The 16,918-nt window shown below is 39.7% G+C and overlaps 1 protein-coding gene across 2 annotated transcripts in view; it reads left to right on the top strand.

The window, feature by feature from the left end:
• Nucleotides 1-682: 682 nt before the first annotated feature.
• LOC114644913 (uncharacterized) overlaps nucleotides 683-16,918 on the top strand; it is a 248,549-nt gene continuing 232,313 nt past the window's right edge. Inside the window, exon 1 of one of the 2 annotated variants that reach the window (XM_051924485.1) lies at nucleotides 683-699. The gene's annotated coding sequence lies outside the window, so the exon portion shown is untranslated. Of the gene's footprint in view, nucleotides 784-16,918 lie in introns of both variants that reach the window. The other variant, XM_051924486.1, reaches the window with a different exon arrangement.

Here is a 16,918-nt window from a genome sequence, read left to right on the forward strand (position 1 = left end):
AGCCTGTCCATGAAATTGTACACAATTGAATCAGGATGGTCAAGAAGTCCAGGTGTTGTTGATGTGATGAAGCAATATGAACATCTTTGAAGGAAGAAAAAAAAATTGCAGAAACTAATGAATTTATGCTGATTTTAAAAAAACAAAACAATTTTCATTATTGCTTAGTCCTGCTGGTGGGTCCAAAACAATAGGGCTGAGTTTAAAGGGTTAAAGTAAGGCAATATCAGCAAAACTAATAAAGAAAATGGAGTGGTTTGTTAATAAGCGTCCTGGCTCCTCCCTGCGTGGAGTTTGCAAAGCATTTTACATAGTGAATAAATCACTATAGAAATGAAAAGTATTATTAAAGATATAAAGTCATTTCAAAAAGATTGGTTAGTTAGGCATATACTATACATAGTAAGTGGAAGATATTTAAATAGTTTCAGAGTCTAGTTAAAGACAACAGGAGGGTCGCGCTTTAATATGATCTGAGAAAGCTAAACCGGTTTGCTTGCATGTTTGAATTATTTCAAATAAATTTCAGACATGCATAAGATGAGTAAATATCTTCTAGAGCCATGTGACTGGCAAAACACAACAAAGTAAACACTTAGGGCTAAAAAGGAGTGCTGACCAATCAGAAAAGAGCAAAAAAATAGATAAAAAGAGCAAAGTTTTAACCTGAGTGGTAGAAGTGTCCTGGCTGAGCTGGAGGTCAGAAGCACCAGACAGACTGAGTCTCATTGAGAAGCTGAAAAAAAAAACAAGTTTACAAGTTTAACTTGTGTGTATTTCTGGGTAAGATTTATTTATTTCTTACATAAGCTTGTAGCTAAGTTGTTCATCTATGACTAAAACAACATAGATAGATAGATAGATAGATAGATAGATAGATAGATAGATAGATAGATAGATAGATAGATAGATAGATAGATAGATAGATAGATAGATAGATAGATAGATAGATAGATAGATAGATAGATAGATAGATAGATAGATAGATAGAAGTGGGAAAAAGACTTCATGGGAAGGATAGGAGCGGTCCTTCACAATACTGTGAGGTCTGCAGAAGCAATGCTGGATAATGTTGTCTTTAATGGAGTGCAGCAATGTCCCAATGATATTGTCTGCTCTGTGTAATATCTGTTCTAGGAACTTGCAGTCAGAGACACTGCAGTTGCCAAACCAGACGATGATGCAGTTAGTCAAAATGTCCTTGTAGAATGTGTTGAAAATAAGGGCAGTTAGGCTTGCCTTCCTTAGCTGTTAAAGGATGTGGAGACGCTGCTGTGCCTTCTTTACTGTGGAGGTGGTGCTAATTACTAAGGTCAGCTGACAGGTGCACACCATTCCCAATGAAGCCTAACACCATTGCGTCATCAGCAGACAGACTTAATGATGGCGTTAGAGCTGTACACAGCTGTACACTTGTGAGTCAGCAAAGTGAACAGAAATGGGACAAATAACACAGTCCTGGGGGGAGCCAGTGCTTAGCGTAATGGTACTGGAGATGGTGTTTCTGATATGGACTTCCTGGGGACTCTCCGTAGTTAAGTCCATGTTCCAGATGCATAGGGATTAGTTGTAGCCTAGCAGACTCAGCTTCTGGGGGATGATGGTGTTGAATGCTGAACTTACTTCTATAAACAGACTTCTAGCACAAGTGTCTTGTTTGTCTAGATGGGACAGGGCCAGATGAAGAGTAGATGAAGTGGCTTCCTCACTGGAACAGGCAATGATTCATATTACAGTTTTACAGTATAAAGTATACAGTTACAGTATGAAGATCTATTAGATTTTACTATAATTATGTTACTGTTGGGTGGCACTAAGGCGCAGTGGGTAGCGCTGCTGCCTCGCAGTTGGGTGATCTGGGACCTGGGTTCGCTTCCCGGGTCCTCCCTGCGTGGAGTTTGCATGTTCTCCCCCGTGTCTGTGTGGGTTTCCTCCGGGGCGCTCCGGTTTCCTCCCACAGTCCAAAGACATGCAGGTTAGGTGGATTGGCGATTCTAAATTGGCCCTAGTGTGTGCTTGGTGTGTGGGTGTGTTTGTGTGTGTCCTGCGGTGGGTTGGCACCCTGCCCAGGATTGTTTCCTGCCCTTGTGCCCTGTGTTGGCTGGGATTGGCTCCAGCAGACCCCCGTGACCCTGTGTTCGGATTCAGCGGGTTGGAAAATGGATAGATGGATGTATATTTTTCTGTTGCAGCATAATCTAATATTTCTGTACAGTTAAAGAAATCTCAAGTACAATTACTTTATTTGCAATACACGTAAGCCTTTTTGGCTCATCTATGCTAATTTTTCTTTACTGAATTAGAATTTTAAATCTGTTAAATTTTTTTTCTGTCATCAAAGTTTTCTTGTTTAGATTCATTGATACCACTATGATTTACATTATTAAACCTTGTCTGTCCCAACCTTCTCCCCTATGTCACCATCCTTTATCCACAGTTTAAAAAGTACTTGGGCTACGCTAATAAATGCAAACATCCCCAGTGTTGCCAGGTCCCTGCCATTACAAAAATATCTGAAACATCATAAATTTATGACACCCCTAAAAACATAGTTAAACTCCTCACATCCTTTGTGATTTATAGATTAATGAGTGTAATAGTCAGAATAATGGATTGATTAGCTTTGATGGAATGAATGGTCTGCTTTTACCAAATTGTTCTAATGTTCTAATCTCTTACAACAGCGTTTCCCAAACGGTGGGTTGCGACCCGGCACTGGGTCACGAATGTACAATGCTGGGTAACCTAAAACATTTTTGAAAACCTAAATGTTTCGTTTTTGGGTTTTTGTTTTTTCACGAAACTCTAAAATATAAATAAATAACGTTGAACCAACTTTGATTAATTTTATTTTTGCTTTTCTCTTTCAGGTAACTGACTACTGTCCAATAGCTGTAACAATGGTGAGTGACTTAAACATATCTAACGTTGAAACAGCTATCTGTGTTGGGGCCTCTCAGTACTTGTTTAGACTGAAGCATTGATTTTTATGCTACTGCATTGTTTCTAATGTTTCAGTTTTGCTCTCAGTTTGTATTTTGAATTATTTTTTTTTCATTGTAAGCAAAGAGAAACGACACAGAAAAGGGTTTGGGGTTCTGGTTTTCTCTCAAACAATAAAATTAATATAAACCTTTTCTGCCGGGTGCTTGGCATCGTGTTGATTTACTTCCATATTTATGTGAGAACTCCTCCCAAGAAGTTACTGCTATCATACAAGCAAACAGAAAACGCATCCTTAGCTCAAGAAACACAATACCAGGAATATGGATGAAATTATTATTTTCCAGTGCCTTTTACATTATGAGCATGAAAACTATGTTTATAAAAATATGAAAATATTTGCCACTTCAAAGTATTACCAGTATTATCGGTAGGCTTTTATTTCCGGTGGTGCTCCATGCCCCATTGCCTTCATTATAAAACAGAAGTGTGGGTAAGAACTTTATTTTAATTTTGAATCAGAATCAGAACCACATTTATTTTCATACATATACAAGGAATTTTATAGAAAACTTTTAACTTTAGACCACAATGTCATAAAGCAAATGGTTACATACCATGGTTGTCAAGAAATAACATCAACTTGAAAAGTTATTCTTTAACTGCTAAATAAGGGATTATACCGTATAACAAAGATTGTACAATAAAGTTGTGTGGTGGGATTTTTCAACTGACAGTATATCACAAAAACTGACAACATCCTGTTTCATATTTTTTTGTCAGTATTTTCGAAAATGTTTTTATTATATGCTCCTATAAATTTTATGTTTTGATAATCGTTAAATATTTGTATTTTCTGTTGTCAAAAATATAAATGTTACTATTAATAATATGAACACAGTAACTAGTACATGTTACAATTAATATATATATATCTGGGTTTTTGTCTTCCATTTGCAGCCCATAGTAAGTTCACTTGGCCCGCTGGACATGTACATCGATAAGAAGGAGGGAGTTGCTCTGAAGGCTGATAATGGAAACTTCTTGAGCTGCATAGGAACTAATGAGTCGATGTACCTTGAACCTGCAAAAGCAAACAAAGACCAGTGGTGCAAATTTCAAGTCTCAAAATGCCCAGATGGGAAAGTCCTTCTGAAAGATCCAAGGGGAAAATATCTGAGTAGATATGATGAAGGTGGCATTCAGTACATTAGACCAGTGAAGTCTTCCCCAGATGATTACTGTAAATTTAGTGTCTTTACTGACAACAATAAGATCCTCCTCAGAGCTGACAATGGATTGTATGTGAGTAGAATACAGAGAGCGAGACAGAATATCGAGGCAGCAAAAGAAGGGCCAGATGAGTGTTGTAAATATGACGTAAGCATTGGCGATATTGTCGAACCATCTTTTTCAATCCTCAGTATTGAAGTCAAAGATTTTCAGCCAGACAAAATCAAAACACCTACTGCTGTAACAGAACAAGCCTACACTAACAATACCAGCATTAATCAAAGTCACACTTTCAAACTGTCTTGGACTGACAAAACCAGTGAAACGACCACCTGGACCAACGCTTGGGGTTTCAGTTCAACGTTGTCTTGTGATGTACTATTTGCAAAGTGTGGTGCCACAGTGTCTTACAATGGATCATATCAGAAATCCTCTACCTTGGAGAAGACAATAACAGTTGCTGATGAGACCACAATTACTGTTCCTTCAAGGAAAAAGGTTGTGGCTCAATTAATTGTTAACAAAAATGATAATGCTGTTGTTCCATTTAGAGCTAAAATTAAGAAAATCGATTGCAATGGCACTGAAACAATCATAACTGAAGAGGGAACTTGGAAAGGAATTTTATACACTAATGTGACTATTGACGCATCAGAACAGCCAATATAGAAGGAGGTTTAGGGACAGGCTTACTTTCACATGTTTGGTAAATCATTTTATTTGAATTCCAACTGCAGCTTTTTCGAATTACAAACAGATTCTGAAGATACATAAACACAAATATAATTGTTACTATTTAAACCTGTCATACGCTTTCATTGCATGAACTTCTTATTCTTACATCTGCACAATTTCCTCACGCAAGCTCTTGTGTCCCTCAGACTAAATCCAACAACTTAAAAAATGACATTGTTGATTTCAAAAAAGCTAACAACCGCTTTATTTGATTTGATTTTCCATCCATTTTCTGAATCTTCTACTTCCAGTATATGTCACAGGGTGTCGGATCACATGACAGATGCATTGGGCAGCCAAGCCAAAATGACATACACATTGGGGGACCAACATAAAAACTACACATCATTCAAAAACAGCTTTGTCTACTTCCACAAAATTTTGTATTTACTTTATTGTTCATGCAATTTGAAATGTAGGCTTTATGAAGTTTCAAGAATTGCATTGAGGAGTCGTACTCGCAAGAACCAACACCACAAAAACCAGTCATGACTCCAGAACAGCTGAGTGGATGTTCATGTCTGTATACTACAATTAACTCAACTTAACTGATAAAGTTCATTTAGTTTTAAACATTTCATCATTAATAGGTGTTAGGGAATATGATTTTAAGATGTAGTAGAAATAATCAAGATTGTTCCTTCAGGGCTTTATCTTTTTAGATATCTTTTAACTTTCTCTGTTAAAATCATTTTCTGAATGATGGCTGCAGCATAGAATTGTGACTTTGCAGCATAGAAGTGTGACTTTTACAATTTTTATTTTGTCTTACTTGAACTTCTGATCTCGATTAAAGTTGTAGTTAACCACAAAGAACTGGACATGTCTAGCAGACAGATGACATTAGAAATGAAAACCGCAAATGGGCAATCGGTCAACATTTCAATGGTATACTGGTCCTTTTTCTGGACTTTCTTTCATTTTAAAAGTGAAGTCCTTGAATCTTTGACTACTTTTGAGTGTGAACACCTTGTGAACATCTGCGAATATAGTCTGCCAAAATGACATAGGGCTACTCACCTTGGCCCTAACACCCTTTAAAATGTCAACAACTACAAGTGAAACCACAAAGAGGAAAAACACAAAGATCAGAAGATTCATACTGTGCAGAAACGCAAGAGAAGAGCCTCACCGAACGCTGTCACACCTCAGCCATCTGTGACAATTCCTAGAAATATCCAGGTTTTATGGTGTGATTTTTACCAGAATTATTTGCCTTTTTATTTGCTTCTGATTATGGCATATTTAGCATGTTAAATCTATATTGAGTGAATAAACATTTCTTATCTTCTCCGCATGCTGGCATTTAATATTTACTTTATTCTGCCGCCTGGGTTGTAAATGAATAAAGAGGAGATGTCCTCTAAAAGGGACAGAAGTATCCAGCTGCAACAAGGACAGCTTTTAGCCTCTGACAGATCTGCGTACCTCAGACACTGTGAAGCCCGCAAAGAGAAGCTTATTACAGAAGCACAAGCATTCATTCTGGAAGAATGGAAAACTTTTGCCTGTTTGTATTAAAGTTGTCTTTGCTTAAACTTTCAGTCACCATTACTATATGATACTATTCTTAACACAAAAATCTACCATTATCTGTTTTTTTAGATAATGACGAAAACTAAACGAAAACAGGCCATTCAGACCAACAAAGCTTGCCAGTCCTATCCACTTAATTATTCCAAAATAAGTGAATTTTGAAGGTCCCTAAAGTCCTACTGGCTACCACACAACTTGGTCACTTATTCTATGTGTCTGTAGTTATCTGAGTGAAGAAAAGAAGTTTCCAATGGTGTCCCCATGTTCTTGATCAACTCATTTTAAAGTCGCCGTCTCGATCCACTAGACTAATTCCTTTCATAATTTTAAGCAATCATGTCTCCTCTTAATCTTCTTTTACTTAAACTGAAAAGGCTCAGTTCTTTTAATCTTTCCTCATAACTCATCCCCTATTGTCCTGAAATCAACTCTTCTCTGGACATTTTCTAGAGATTCTATGTCCTTGTTTTAGCTTGGAGATCAAAACTGATACACAGTACTGAGACACATTACTCCAATTGAGGCTTCACCAGTGCATTATGAAACTGGAACATGACCTCCTTGGACTTGAACTCTTCACATTGTGCTTTATAACTCACCATTCTGTTAGCCTTCTTAATGGCTTTTGAACACTGTGTGGATCATTAAATACGCCAGCACCTGTACTCAGTGTGACGCATATGAAAGCGTGCACTGCCATAATTGCCAAGCATAAAATCTCCAGCTGTTTCCCTTCTGGATACTGCTCAGTCAGATGATTTCTTAAACACTGTTTGTGGTTTTAATGGACAGGTTCTTAAGGTGCAGCCAAGGATGTGAGGGTGTCCAACTAGGTAGGCTAGGGGTGCAGATAATGTTGTCCTTTTTGTCTCTTCTGACTGTGAACTTCGGCACATACTGTACGTTAGCAGTTAGCTACTGATTATGAAAAGGTTTCAATGATGATCACCACCTCCAATTCTGATGTCATGGTTCTCTTTCCAAAAAGGATGAATTGGTTTCTCTAGGTTTGGGGGGAGCAACTGTCTTTATAAAAGGAGTGCAAGTATTTTTGGACCTTGTTCACGCGTGATGGAAAACTGGATAGTGAGATCAACAAGTGGATTGGAGTGACTACAATTGCACTGCATACACAGTACCCATTTATGATGATGAGGAGGGAAATGAATCTCAAGACCAAATGCTTTTCTGGTTTATCTACATCCCTATCCTCAGCTAGGGACAAGCAGCAGAAGCAAGGTTTCTTCATAGTACAGCTGGACTGACACTTTGTGATAGGGTGAGGCACTCAGTAATTCACGAGAGTCTCAGAGTAGAGTCACTGCTCCTGCTACTTGAGAGGAGCCATTTGAGGTACTTTGGGCATTTCATACAGATGTTCCCCGGATTACTCACCTAGAGCTGCTAGGGGCTTGTCCCACTGGGAATTCCCCAGAAAGAGCTGAAATCAGTAGCTAGGGACAGTGAAGTCTGGGCTGACCTGCTTGGCCTCCTGCCACTGTGAAATTTAGCCGGAAAAGTGGCTTCAGAAAATGAGATAAGATGAGCGGCAAAAAATTTTAGATAACCTGCTGGGGATATAAAACTGCCCAAAAAATTAAAGGAACACTTTGAAAACACATCAGATATCAATGGGAAAAAAATCATGTTGTATATCTATACCGATATATATTGTACTTGGTAATGTGTTAGGAATAAAAGGATGCCACATTGTTTGTTGGTAATGAAAATGAACAACCTATAGAGGGCTGAATTCAAAGACACCTCGAAAATCAAAGTGACAAAATGATGCAGTAGGTGGGCTAGTCCATCTTGTTGAAATTTCATTGCAGCAATTCCAACTCTTACTCAGTAGTTTGTATGGCCCCCACATGCTTGTATGCATGCCTGACAACGTTGGGGTGTGGGGGGGATGGGGGGGCATGTTCCTAATGAGATGACGGATGAAGTCCTGGGGGATCTCCTCCCAGATTTTGACTAGGGCATCACTGAGCTTCTGGACAGTCTGAGGTGCAACCATGCGGTTTCAGATGGACCGAAACAAAATGTGTGGGGGCCAGTCAATGGTATCAATTCCTGCATCGTCCAGGAACTGCCTGCATACTCTCGCCATAAAAGGCCTGGCATTGCTGTGCACAAGGAGAAACCCAGGACCCAATGTACCAGCATAGGGTCTGACAATGTGTCCAAGGATTTCATCCAAATACCTAATGGCAGTCAAGGTGCCATTGTCTAGCTTGCAGATGTCAGGGCCTCCCTCCATGGATATGCCTCTCCAGACCATCACTGACCCACCACCAAACCAGTCATGCTGAACAGGGGTGATCCTGCTCTCATCTGCCAATTCTGGAATTCTATGACAAATGCCAATCGAGGTCCACGGTGCTGGGTGGGCAGTGAGCACAAGGCCCACGAGAGGACTTCAGGCCCTCAGACCACACTCATGAAGTCTGTTTCTGATTGTTTGGTCAGAGACATTCACACCAGTGGCCTGCTGGAGGTCATTTTGTAGGGCTCTGGCAGTGCTCATCCTGTTCCTCCTTGCCCAAAGGAGCAGATACACCGGTCCGGCTGAAGGGTTAAGGACCATCTACGGTCCTGTCCAGCTCTCCTAGAATAACTGCATGTCTCCTGGAATCTCCTCCATGCTCTTGAGACTGTGCTGGGAGACTGCAAACCTTCTGGCAATGGCACACATTGATGTGCCACACTGGAGAAGTTGGACTACCTGTGCAACCTCTGTATGGTCCAGGTATGTCCTCATGCTACCAGTAGTGACACTGACCGTAGCCAAATGCAAAACTAGTGAAAAAACAGACAAGGAAGGAAAAATGTCAGTGGCCTCGACATGGCGCTCCATATTCCTGAACGTAACGACAAGTGTTTCGAGGGTGTATGTTTTCCTTCAGATCTTCCACAGTGCAAGGCTTGTACCGATAGACTTTTCCTTTAAGCATATCCAAAGTAAAAAGTCTGGTGGTGTCAGATCCAGCGACTGTGGTGGCCAAAGCCCCTTTGAAATTACACTGTTGCAGAAAAAGGACTCAATTTCTGCCATGCTCCTTGCTGATGTGTGACACGTTGCTCCAACATGGAATTCTTACCATGAATTGCAGTATATATGTGCGTTGTTAACAATGATCTCTGTTGTTGAAAGAACTGGAAAACTGGCATTTTGCTCTCCTGTTTTTCCATAGATGCACGCAACAGTCACATAGCCATCTGGACAATCCTAAAGGCATGCTTAGAACAATGTCCACTCCATAAAATATGAAGGGGGGTTGACAAATATATTTTCCCTTGTTGCATGAATTTTTAATTAATATTCCACAGTAGGTAGAAACATAACTTTAGGAAACACTTTCCGTAAACCTCAGATATTTGACATGGATCCTATAATCCAAACTTTATGAAGAAGTCAAATGAACAATTTGCAGTCAAATTCACCTGAGAAGTTCAAAAACATTAAGACAGGTAACAAGGAATTTAATATACAGGTGCTGGTCATAAAATTAGAATATCATGACAAAGTTGATTTATTTCAGTAATTCCATTCAAAAAGTGAAACTTGTATATTAGATCCATTCATTACACACAGACTGATGAATTTCAAATGTTTATTTCTTTTAATTTTGATGATTATAACTGACAACTAATGAAAGTCCCAAATTCAGTATCTCGGAAAAATTAGAATATCGTGAAAAGGTTCAATATTGAAGACACCTGGTGCCACACTCTAATCAGCTACTGTAATTAACTCAAAACACCTGCAAAAGCCTTTAAATGGTCTCTCAGTCTAGTTCTGTAGGCTACACAATCATGGGGAAGACTGCTGACTTGACAGTTGTCCAAAAGACGACCATTGACACCTTGCCCAAGAAGGGCAAGACACAAAAGGTCATTGCTAAAGAGGCTGGCTGTTCACAGAGCTCTGTGTCCAAGCACATTAATAGAGAGGCGAAGGGAAGGACAAGATGTGGTAGAAAAAAAGTGTACAAGCAATAGGGATAACCGCACCCTGGAGAGGATTGTGAAACAAAACCCATTCAAAAATGTGGGGAGATTCACAAAGAGTGGACTGCAGCTGGAGTCAGTGCTTCAAGAACCACCACGCACAGATGTATGCAAGACATGGGTTTCAGCTGTCGCATTCCTTGTTCAAGCCACTCTTGAACAAGAGACAGCGTCAGAAGCGTCTCGCCATTGGACTGCTGCTGAGTGGTCCAAAGTTATGTTCTCTGATGAAAGTAAATTTTGGCATTTCCTTTGGAAATCAAGGTCCCAGAGTCTGGAGGAAGAGAGAAGAGGCACAGAATCCACGTTGCGTGAGGGTCCAGTGTAAAGTTTCCACAGTCAGTGATGGTTTGAGTGCCATGTCATCTGCTGGTGTTGGTCCATTGTGTTTTCTGAGGTCCAAGGTCAACGCAGCCGTCTACCAGGAAGTTTTAGAGCACTTCATGCTTCCTGCTGCTGACGAACTTTATGGAGATGCAGATTTCATTTTTCCAACAGGACCTGGCACCTGCACACAGTGCCAAAGCTACCAGTACCTGGTTTAAGGACCATGGTATCCCTGTTCTTGATTGGCCAGCAAACTCGCCTGACCTTAACCCCATAGAAAATCTATGGGGTATTGTGAAGAGGAAGATGCAATACGCCAGACCCAACAATTCAGAAGAGCTGAGGCCACTATCAGAGCAACATGGGCTCTCATAACACCTGAGCAGTGCCACAGACTGATCGACTCCATGCCACGCCGCATTGCTGCAGTAATCCAGGCCAAAGGAGCCCCAACTAAATATTGAGTGCTGTACATGCTCATACTTTTCATGTTCATACCTTTCAGTTGGCCAACATTTCTAAAAAATCCTTTTTATGCATTGGTCTTAATTGATATTCTAATTTTCCGAGATACTGAATTTGGGACTTTCATTAGTTGTTAGTTATAATCATCAACATTAAAAAAAATAAACATTTGAAATACATCAGTCTGTGCGTAATGAATGAATCTAATATACAAGTTTCACTTTTTGAATGGAATTACTGAAATAAATCAACTTTGTCATGATATTCTAAATTTTATGACCAGTACCTGTAATATACATATTTATTGGTAAAAATGATATCAGAAGTTATTATTATACTCCATTATTATTCACTACTCATAAACTATTGTCAAGTTAATTCCAGTTTGGAGAGTCATGCAACCTCAGATGATTCATATTTCTAGTCATATCTCACTGAGGTATGAACCAATCACTGTACGCAGCAAATAAGACAATGTCACCCACAAACAGCTGAGGTGCTACCCTCACCTTTCCAAATTAGATACCACAAGTGTATCTTGACAGCCTTCTCTGAAAGTCACAAATAAGAAAAATTAGACACCCTCCAAACCACAAGTGTATCTTGTTATCTTTTTATGAAAATTACAAACAAGAAAAGAACCAAGTATGGGAACACATTCTGCTCAATCTTTTAATAAATTATGATGAGATTCATCTTTCAGATGGGGTTTCTATTCCACAATACTACCACTAGTTTTTCCAGAGAGACTGAGGTGTGTGATGCCAAGTTAATTGGAGTTCACCCTTTAGGTTTTCTGTATTAGCAACCGCCATCCCAGTTTGTCAGTCTCAAGGCACAGTTCTTGTGTTACATGCAAAGAGACAAATTGGCTGAAATATCCCCATAATTTGCAGTGCTTTCTATTTTTCAACTCAGGATCTAATCCACCACTATAGGCTTGCCACTGCAAAATTATTTCATTACTTGCTAAAGATGAAGAATAGAAAAGAAACCCACATTTTCCAACCCGCTGAATCTGAACACAGGGTCACAGAGGTCTGCTGAAGCCAATCCCAGCCAACACAGGGCAAAAGGCAGGAACCAATCCCCAGGCAGGGTGCCAACCCACCGTAGGACACACACAAACCACACCCACACACACACCAAGCATACACTAGGGCCAATTTAGAATCGCCAATCTACCTAACCAGCATGTCCTTTGGACTGTGGGAGGAAACTGGACCGCCTTGATGAAACCCACGCAGACACGGGGGAGAACATGCAAACTCCACGCAGGGGAGGACCCGGGAAGCGAACCCAGGTCCCCAGGTATCCCAACTGCGAGGCAGCAGTGCTCACAATAGGATTGCCACTACAAAATTATTTGATTACTTGCTAAAGATGAAGAATAGAAAAGAAATTTAAAATATTTAATAACTGGTGAGGAAGGCAGGCTCTATTGTTGGACAGTTTGACATCTGTGTGCAGAGCAACGGGCGCTGAGCAGGCTCCTGTCAATCATGGAGAATCCACTGCATCAACTGAACAGGATCATCTCCAGACAGAGAAGCAGCTTCAGCGACAGACTGCTGTCACCATCCTGGTCCACTGACAGACTGAGGAGATCGTTCCTCCCCCACACTATGCGACTCTTCAATTCCAGCCGGGGGGGTAAACGTTAACATTATACAAAGTTATTGTGTGTTATACCTGCCTTGCACTGTCCACCTTGGATTTTTTAACTTGCAGTGCATTTTTGTCACTCTTTTATTAATTTTGCTTTTATCAGTATGCTGCTGCTAGAGTATGTGAATTTCCCCTTGGGGATTAATAAAGGTATCTATCTATCTATCTATCTATCTATCTATCTATCTATCTATCTATCTATCTATCTATCTATCTATCTGTCTGTCTGTCTGTCTGTCTGTCTGTCTGTCTGTCTGTCTGTCTGTCTATCTATCTATCTATCTATCTATCTATCTATCTATCTATCTATCTATCTATCTATGTGAGATACACAAAACACAAAACAGTGCAATCGTCGCTTCAGAATAGTTTGGGTATGTATTTTCAACACATTCTACAAGGACATTTTGACTAACTGCATCATCGTCTGGTTTGGCAACTGCAGTGTCTCTGACTGCAAGTTCCTAGAACAGATATTACATAGAGCAGACAATATCATTGGGACATTGCTGCACTCCATTAAAGACAACATTATCCAGCATTGCTTCTGCAGACCTCACAGTATTGTAAAGGACCGCTCCTATCCTTCCCATGAAGTCTTTTTCCCACTTCTATCTATCTATCTATCTATCTATCTATCTATCTATCTATCTATCTATCTATCTATCTATCTATCTATCTATCTATCTATCTATCTATCTATCTATCTATCTATCTATCTATCTATCTATCTATCTATCTATCTATCTATCTATCTATCATCTCTATCTATCTATCTATCTATCTATCTATCTATCTATCTATCTATCTATCTACTTATTCACTACAAGTAATGGGAGATGGGCCCCGATTACCTGGTGTGAAAGTACCATTTGTAATTTTGTGAATACTTCCTGTGTTTGAAGGCAGCTCTCTGGATTCTTCCTATGACCGTCCTCAGGTATCTTCATGTGAGTCAACCTCTCTTGCCCGGTGCTTCCTATCTTAATCACGTTTAACTGAGCAACCATAGCAAAACTGACCGATCAGAGTGAAGCCAAATCGAACAAATCAGATTGGTCAGAGTAACCAGACAGACACACTGACATTAGTATTTTATTATAAAAATAGCTTGCAGAGCGCACAAAACCAGAGAAACAGACTCAACCAATGTGCCTGGCACTTGTTCTGAGGAGGACGGCAAATGCACCAGAGTTCCTCAAAATGATCTTTCTTTCTCTTAATAATATCACAGTTAGACACTTGTTGACACCAGCCTGCTCTTGTGCAAAAACGTAAAGTGGTGTGATAAGCGCACAAAAAGTAGAATCTGGAGATGACATTTCAGATGCTTCAGAGGGCAAAGACAAAGAGTAGTAAAAAACAAAACAGAAGTGTGGAGAAAACAAGGAGAGCACTTCCAGCAATTAGACCCAAACCCAAAGCCAGGACACTGGGGCTTCATGATGCCCTATTAAATAGGGGAATCGCACACTGTGCCCATTTAATGGGCAATGGACATTGTAATTATAACCACTATGCTGCTGCTCATATTACTAACACATCATTCATCACATCAGCAATTGAAAGTAATACTATAATTCAACATACAAAATTTACAACTTAAAGGTAAGCCTCTTCCGTTAAAAGAAGGTTTATATGGAATGAAAATAACTCAGCTGGACCCTCTGAAATTAGATTTAGGACTTGTAATTTAAACTGTAATAGATGTAACCTTATTTTTTGCAAATATTCTGTTTAAAGGTATTAAGTTTAAACCTTCCAAAACAAATAAATAAAGACATCCCTTTAACTGTGATTTGGAGAAGAAAAGGTGCTTTTCAACAAAAAGATTCGTATGGATTAATTAATGAGCAGTCATTCTGACCTCGACTTGCAGTTCATCGTCATTAGACCATCTAGATTTTCTCTCCAAAATGCAATTATTACATTGATATTCAGCTAATCCATGCATTATTCTTATGATTTAATTCCTAAAATGCCCACTACTTATTTAGTCTGCCTGTTTTGCTGAAAAAGTATTGTGAGAAGCAGCTCGGACACAGACAGACGGACATCATATCTTGCACCCAACACACGTTTATTTACAATATTTACACAGTTAATGTTGCACAAACCCAGTGCCTCCAGCACCAATCACCCAAAGTGCAGGCCTCTCTCTCCAGTGACTGCCTTCTTCATGCCGCCTCCACTCCTCTCCAACATGACTCTTGTCCACTTCTGCCCGACTCCAGTTACTGTCTGAAGGGAGGCAGCCCCTTTTATGCACACCCGGATTGGATCCAGGTGCTTCCCGACACTCCTCCACCGACACTCCCCTGTGTGGCAGAAGTGCCGGCTGTGTCCCTGTTCTTCTTTCCCCCACCACTTCCGGATGTGGCGGAAGTGCTGAGGTCCAGGGCTCTCTAGGCACTGGGGTGTCCCCTGGTGGTGACCACGGGCCCCTAGAGGGTTGGGCTTCCAAGCCCTGCACCCGGTCCCCAACACAACAAGGGCAGTTGCCCCCTCATGGTCTGAAGGAGGTACAAGCCTTCCTCTGTTCCTATCGGGCGTCCCGGCTGGGTACCAAGCCCAGCGGCCTGCCACAGTATATGTATCTTTTTTTTCTAAAAAAACATTTTAAAAGACAGTCAACCTTCCTGGAATAAGAACAGGTGAGATGATACAGAAGGAGCTCCTGCCCACCCATCCATCCTTCTTTCAGACCGACATATAAGTTATTGCTCTTTGGGTCTGACCGTATTTCAGAATCTATTTACAGTAGGGTGAAATTTAAGGAGAAAATCCTCATAAAATATATTTTTTATTAATATTACTTGTACTAATTCTGAGTGTATATTAATCTTAATAACTTCTTTGTAGTTTTAAAAAAAAGTCCTGTGAAAAACAGAAAAGCTTAGTTTTCTACCTTATGGCATTGTTGATAAACTATAAATCATCTCTGTTACTTGATTAACTGTGGGACTGGCGTTTGGCTCTCCTGTTTGTTCTTAGGTGCCCACATCTTCTGGATAATCCTAAAGGCCAGGACAGAAGAAGAGTTTGTGTACAATATAATATTTACAGAAGGGATGAGAATTTTTTTCACTTGCTGGAAGATATTTCATTATTAAAAAACTTCATTTTTATAACATTCAACAGCAGATACAAACAGAAATTTTGGAAACACATTTCCAAAACAAAATACTACAGAGTGTGAGCCTGAAACATTTCACATGTATTATCTAATTCAAATTTCTTCCGGAAGCCAAATGAACAACATACAGTCAAATTTGCCTAAGAAGTTCAAAAGCATTAAGAGAGTTAATAAAGCATAAGATTGATCATAAAATCAGACCCCGACTTATACGCCTGTTTGAAAATATAACACTTCATTTTTTATTTTTTTTTACATCTTCTTGCCTCCTCCAATCTCTCATCAGTTTCTCAGACACAACAAATTTTGTTGCAGCAGTGCAGTTACCAATTTCTTTTGCTACTTCAACGACTTTTAATTTAAAACCAGCTTCATATTTTCTTCTGATCGAATGCTCCATCGTAGATAAGTGATGCTCTTGCGATAAAGGTGTATGTGAGATACACAAAACACAAAACAGTGCAATTGTCGCTTCAGAATAGTTTGGGTATTACCGTGTGGTCACATCCACTTAATACATAGAAATAAAGGGTAGTGTGCCCCATGGTTACTCTCTCAGGTGGGCAGTAGCATATCGTAATCCCTTATACCAATAGCATGAGTTTTCCGCATTTGACTTACACGACTGACATCATAAAATACCAGAAATTACACTGTAAAATCAAGCCCCGAGTTATCCACAAGTGTATACGGTAAATTCCCATACCTCCTACACATTCCTATTCCAGAAGAATTATTGATCAGTCTTGAAGACTCAGACAACATCTCAATGTAACAACATCTCTCAAGTCTCTTCCCTTCAAAGATCCTACGGTACGGTGTGAAAAGGATCTTTCACTTAATATCTCTGAAAAAGATTGG

This window comes from Erpetoichthys calabaricus, chromosome 3, assembly GCF_900747795.2.
Source record: "Erpetoichthys calabaricus chromosome 3, fErpCal1.3, whole genome shotgun sequence".
In the NCBI taxonomy this organism is placed as follows: domain Eukaryota; kingdom Metazoa; phylum Chordata; class Cladistia; order Polypteriformes; family Polypteridae; genus Erpetoichthys; species Erpetoichthys calabaricus.